Genomic DNA, 6,189 nt, shown 5'->3' on the forward strand with positions numbered 1-6,189 from the left:
TAATTACTGGAGATAGTTGGATTATTTATTTTTTTTTTTTGCTTATCTTTATTCTAGTGGGACTATACAGCATTTTCATGTAGCCACGTAGGGTGAGTTCACTTCCGACACAGTCAATTATATAAGTCTATCAACAGCTATTTTATTATAGGAACAATAGAGACAGAAGGCTCCGACTCTCTGATGAATGTAGATTAGACAGAGGTCACCCTGACATACATAATTAGTTTTAGAATGTTAAATTAATAGGTAGTGTGCCCCTAAGGCAACCATACATTTAGGCTGAAGCTGCAGGATCTGGAGCCCAGCCTTTGTATGCTGTTGTCAGTGCTGACATGGCTTAATGCACTGCCTGTGAAGTGACATAAGGTATTATGGAGAAGCTAAATGGCTGTAAAAACAAAATTTGCATAATACTATGGTCAGACTACACATATTTCCCTTCAGAAACATTTGTGCAACTCAATTATTATGCAAATTCTTAACAGGGTGTTGGCTAAACAGATACATCTTGGAGTGTCTTAAATAGATCTTTTAACAAGGATTCAATAAGCAATCAATGGCAATATTTGGAATGATATTAAATTTCTGGTCTGGATTGCTATAAATATTAGCTTAAGAGTAGGAAGGTGAAATGAAAGTCATTTTCCATTTATAAATGCTTTCTGACCCATATGTAGGTAAAAAAATAATAGTATCTAAGCTGAGCTCATTCACAAAGAGGGAGTAAAAATTGTATGCCAACCTTCCTATGTTTCAGTCACTGGGTCAATCATATCTTGCACTATTCTTGTGGTTATTAACATGCTTGAACAAAGAAAATTATTTTTACACCAAATAAATATAAAATTACCGAGATATATAAAAGGAGATTAACTTCAAATAATCTAGAGATGTATCTCTAGCTTAATTTGTAGTATATGTTGCACTATATTCTATCAATATATAATAATATATATTTTATCAATAATGTGATTTATTTTCTCTGATTTTTGCATTAATTATGTGATTGGCACTAAACCCTTTTCTTTAAAGTTCTATGAACTTTAATATACACTGCAAACCAGCAAGGTTGAGTTTATTGTCACATTTGTTGACAAAGTAAATGAGAGCTATTACTTGAGAATCCTTTGTCATATGCAAAACAGATAATGGCAGAGCAAGGAATGCTTAAAATGAACGTCCATATTCTAATGGTTTTATATAAATCATATATATATGTATATATATAATAGATGATAGATGATGACGATGATGATGATGATGATAGATAGATAGATAGATAGATAGATAGTGCAAAGGATTAATCTTAGCCTCTCCTATTTAGGTTTAAATTAAATGATTATCCAGTATATTCATTATTTCAGCACCAATTTAAAACTGTTCAGAGAACTCTAGGAGATATTTTGGTATCTAATTCTACAGTCCTGGGATATTCAAGTTCCTCAACATCATATGGTCACGATACAAACACACGCTTGGTTTCTGCATTTGAGTTTAACGTTATCACAATATTTATTCCAGTGGATACTCACCCTGTGAAAGCTTCAGCACTTTTAAGGTTGCTATATTAGGTTAGTGTTTATATAATTTAAAGTTGCTTCACAGTATAATTTACAGAATACCTAATGGAATTAGTGTGATTGATCTGAGTGTGTAGACAGAAGATATCAAGGAGGCCAGACCCAGGTAAATTAGGGGTTGGTTCCATAGTTCAATTATGAAAACAAAATCTCTGGTGATTTCCATCTGTCTAACATGGTGTTCTCTGTATCTTTGGCCACACTTACTCATGTTATCAAGGTGTCAGTATCAGTGTTGTGTACCATAAGAAGACACCACCGTATCTATTGTTCATTCAATACTTTGGCAAGATGCTAAATTATGGATCACTTATAAAACAATAAAATCATTTAGCAGTCTTAATTTTCTTTTTTTCTTTTTTTATTGGTTATTTTATTTATTTACAATACAGATGTCATCTCCTTTCCCCATTTCCCCTCCCTAGAACCCCCTATTTCATCTCCCTTCCTCCTTTATGCTTTTATACCATTTTGATTACATGCATGTATTAAGGTCAGTTCTAGGTTGAGGGTCTAGCAATATAATAGATGAGGATAGTCAAAAAACAAGCAATACAATAAACACAAATAGTCAAAGAAAATAGCTGTAGCCTTTAACCTTTGTATAAGGAGAAGTGATTTTACTTACCAAGAAAGTGTACTTGGTGTGTAGCTAGGTAAAAATGTTCTGTTTCACTCACAGATTCTCTTCCAAGAAATAAGAAAAGAAAAATAAATCTAAAAATTATTTTCTCAAAACTAATAAAATATTCCTATTCTTACATGCCAATATAAAATGAACTATTTATTTTTCAGTTATTGTTTTTATGGAATATAAATGTTGGAAACAATTTGAAATATTTTCAAAAGGATAAAGATTTTGAGTCTATGGTGATGGCACAATCTTGAAAAACACTTTATCTGGCATCAAACGATTGATAAATTATAGAATTAATTTTTCTACACTATACTTGATCTTAATTGTATTGTTCTGAGAATATAATATTTAGATTCTATTATTTTTTATTTTTGTTTGATAAGTTTTAAACTAATTCTGAATTCTCCAAAGTCTTACTGAATGCACAACATAAAATAGATGCCTAGTAAAACATCATTTTTAGCAGAGAATAACATTGTTTTCTTTCTTTTGGAAAACAGGTAATCAGGAAATCTTATACCTGTATCAGTGGATATCATGTTTTTCATTTTTAATGAATGCTTGATCCTATACCACATGGTGACATGCCACGAAAAGAACTATTTTGAGAACTGTAGAGGTCTTCAACCATTAAAGCTGCTTACTACAATTGCAAAGAACTTAAGTTCAGTTCACAACACATGTGTCAGGTAGCCCACAACTGCCAGTGTACTTGACAGACACTGCATTCATGTGCACAAACCTGCCAAGGACATATATACAGATAGTTAAAAATAAAGAAATCTTTTCTATTATTTTTTGTTAAGAGCTAACTACCAGGTAAGTTGACCAATTTGAAAGTGATTCCCGTGTTATGCAGCAAAGGAGAGGAATAAAAACAGACACAGAGAGGGAGGTGTGGGACTTCACTCGGCAGCTGACAGAAACACAGCCAAACATTAGACAGAGCTTAGGAGTCCTGTGGAAGAGTTAGGGGAAGGATTGAGGAACCCGAAGGGGATAGGAACCCAACAAGAAGACCAATAGTCAACTAAACTGGACCATTGGGGGCTCCCAGAGACTGAAGCACCAACCAAAGTGTTCACAAGATGGACCTAGGGCCCTGATACCTATGTAGAGCTGGGGCTGTTCCTGACTCTTGCCTGCCTGTGAATCATTTTCCCCTAACTGAGTTGTCATATTTGGCTCCACAGGGAGAGGATGTGCCTAGTCTCCCAGTGACTTGATACGCAAGTGTGGTTGATAAGGGGGAGGTGTTCCCCCTTCTCCCAGAAGAATGGAAGGTGTTTGGGAGAGGAGTTGTATGAAAGGGAAGCTGAGAGGAGAGGGGAGGATGCAATCTGGACATAAAGTGAGTAAATAATGGGAAAAGAGTCTCTATTTCAAACAAAACAGGGGCATTCAGATACCTGAAAAGTAAAGCGAAACAAAAGAGTGACTTGACAAAAAGTATTAGCATGTGCTGCCCTAGAGACATGGCCACACAGCAGATGAGATAGAAGCAGAAGCCTCATTCAAGAGGTAAATCAGATGGCCCTGTGTCAAGGACCAGCCTTGGTTTGGAGCTAGTGTCTTGAGAAAGGGAAGTTTGGGAACTCTGGAAGAAACAACTCGAAGTCCATCATGGGTCCGAGCTTCCAGCTTGAGGTGACTCTCCAGCCAGCTGTGTAGTTAGCTCAGCTTTTGTAGACCAAAGTCTAATCTTTTATTTATATATCTATCAGTCATTTCAACAACTCCCTTTTGTATTTCCCACAAATCAGCATTTATTACCTTAACATCTTTATTCTTAGAAAAAGACATGAAGTGTGTGTGTGTGTGTGTGTGTGTGTGTATTTTAACCTAGCAAATGAATTTGGAGATCTTCCTGCCTTTGTAAGCACAAATACTAAGTTTAGCTGGGTGGGATCTCATCCTGAGATTTCCATTCCCACCACTCCTGGATCTAAATTTGCTCTGTCCCATTCTGACCTTGAACTCAGAAATCTGCTTTCCAGTGTATCTTTCCGACAAGCATCCTGGTCAAAGAGAGCAATATCCCTACACATAAGACATAGTTGCACTTATTACAAGTACCAATGCAGTTGCAAGCTTGGGTGAATAATGACAGACTCTTTCAGAGAACTAAACCAGCAGTGCTAATGAGTACCATTTTCCGTCTTTCTGTGATTCAGAAGGCAGAAATGGAGAATAATGCTTAAAAGTGAGGTACACTATGCATGTAACATCAAGAAGCACTTACAAATCAAGAATCCATATCAATGTGTTATAGCCTAGGGTGAGAGGCATCAATGGGAGACAGTTGTGGGTAACAGTACATACAAATGTTGATTAAATCAAAAGTGCACCATGCAGGGTGATTCTAGTGATTATTATGATAGGTGGAGGGGAATGGGTGTGTGTGTGTGTGTGTGTGTGTGTGTGTGTGTGTGATTTTATGCAGTAAGATGATATTTTGTTATACTCATAGATCAATCAGTGCTTTATTCAGTCATCACCAGAGAGGCTTCCTCTGGTAGCAGATGAGAATAGATGCAGAGCTCCACATTACATGAAGAGAACATATAAATGGGAGGTCTCCATCAAATCACTTCCCATCAGAGCTCAGGGAATTCCATGGAATAGAAGGTGGAAAGATTAAAAAGCCAGAAGGTATGGAGGTCACCCAAAGAACAAGGCCCTTTGGATTTGCAAATATAAACTCAAAGAGACTGAAGAACTAAGCACAGGGCCTACATGGATTTACACCATATCCTCTGTATGTATGTTATAGATACTAGCTTAGTATTTTTATGGGACTCCTGACTGTGAGAATGTTTTTTTTTTTTGACTCTTAAGCCTGCTCTTGTGACACTTAACTGGAGGAAAAGTGTCCTTTAATATGGACTCTTCTGGAACCTTACATTCCAGTAAAATCTTTCCATGAGTTACCTTGGTAGTAATGTTTTATGACAATAACAGAAAAGTATCTAATACAGAGGGTGATGAAGAAACAAAATTATAAGAAACATGTCTTAAAATTGCAACAAAATTAAATAAAACAAAACCTAATAGTTCAAAGGATGGAATTGAAGAACATACACGTATTGCAATTCAAATTAAAGATGATGATGTGAATACATATCTATACATTATTTTGACATAATACAGAGAATACACAGAAGAAAAATTATACAACTTGGGTATCCTTCCAAGAGGCATAGATTATTTGATAGAACTGTTACAAATCAGTGTAAACAGAGAACCAATTGCCATTGGAGATTACATTAATACTACATTTTATATAATTTTATAATGCTCCTATATTTTACATAAAAATATATGACCAAACTTTTAGTGTTGTTTGACTCACACATGGCTTACATTTATTCAGTGTTACTTTTTGTTAAGTTTGTTTTGAGAATCTTTTGTGACATATAGTCTTTTTGGTTTGATATTCCTCATGCTTGAGTCAACAGTCTGACTGCTGAAATACTTGTGGTTCCCCTGTTAGTGAAAGTTCAGGTCCTCTTGGTCCACAGAGGGCCAGGGTACATGGTGTGAAGAGTGAAGCACAGGGTGGTCTCAGCCTTACTTCATTTGCTCACTTGTGGGGACTCCAGTTCTCACACTGATGCCTAATGTGTTTATTTCCTTAAGCCCTTATCAACTGCAGGGTTTTCTGCTAAACTCCTTTCTGTGACTATGAAACAATGTTTCGCCTTTTCCCATAAAAAAAATCATGTCTTTTCCAACAACATATTTTCTTCCAGTATCCATTAATTTCACCTGGATCAAACCCCTTCACCCACCCCTGTAAGAATCACTCATGTAGAAAATACACTGAGAAGTCATCTTAAAACACATTAGGTCTTCTTTTGCTGAACTCTGTAGACATCTGGGTTTGGTTTAATGTAGCTCTTATCACAAGGTGTCACCCTTTTATGAAGATTGTCTGGAGAACATCTGACCCTGTTTATCTTTTTCATA

This window comes from Arvicanthis niloticus, chromosome 6 (genome assembly GCF_011762505.2).
Source record: "Arvicanthis niloticus isolate mArvNil1 chromosome 6, mArvNil1.pat.X, whole genome shotgun sequence".
NCBI lineage: Eukaryota > Metazoa > Chordata > Mammalia > Rodentia > Muridae > Arvicanthis > Arvicanthis niloticus.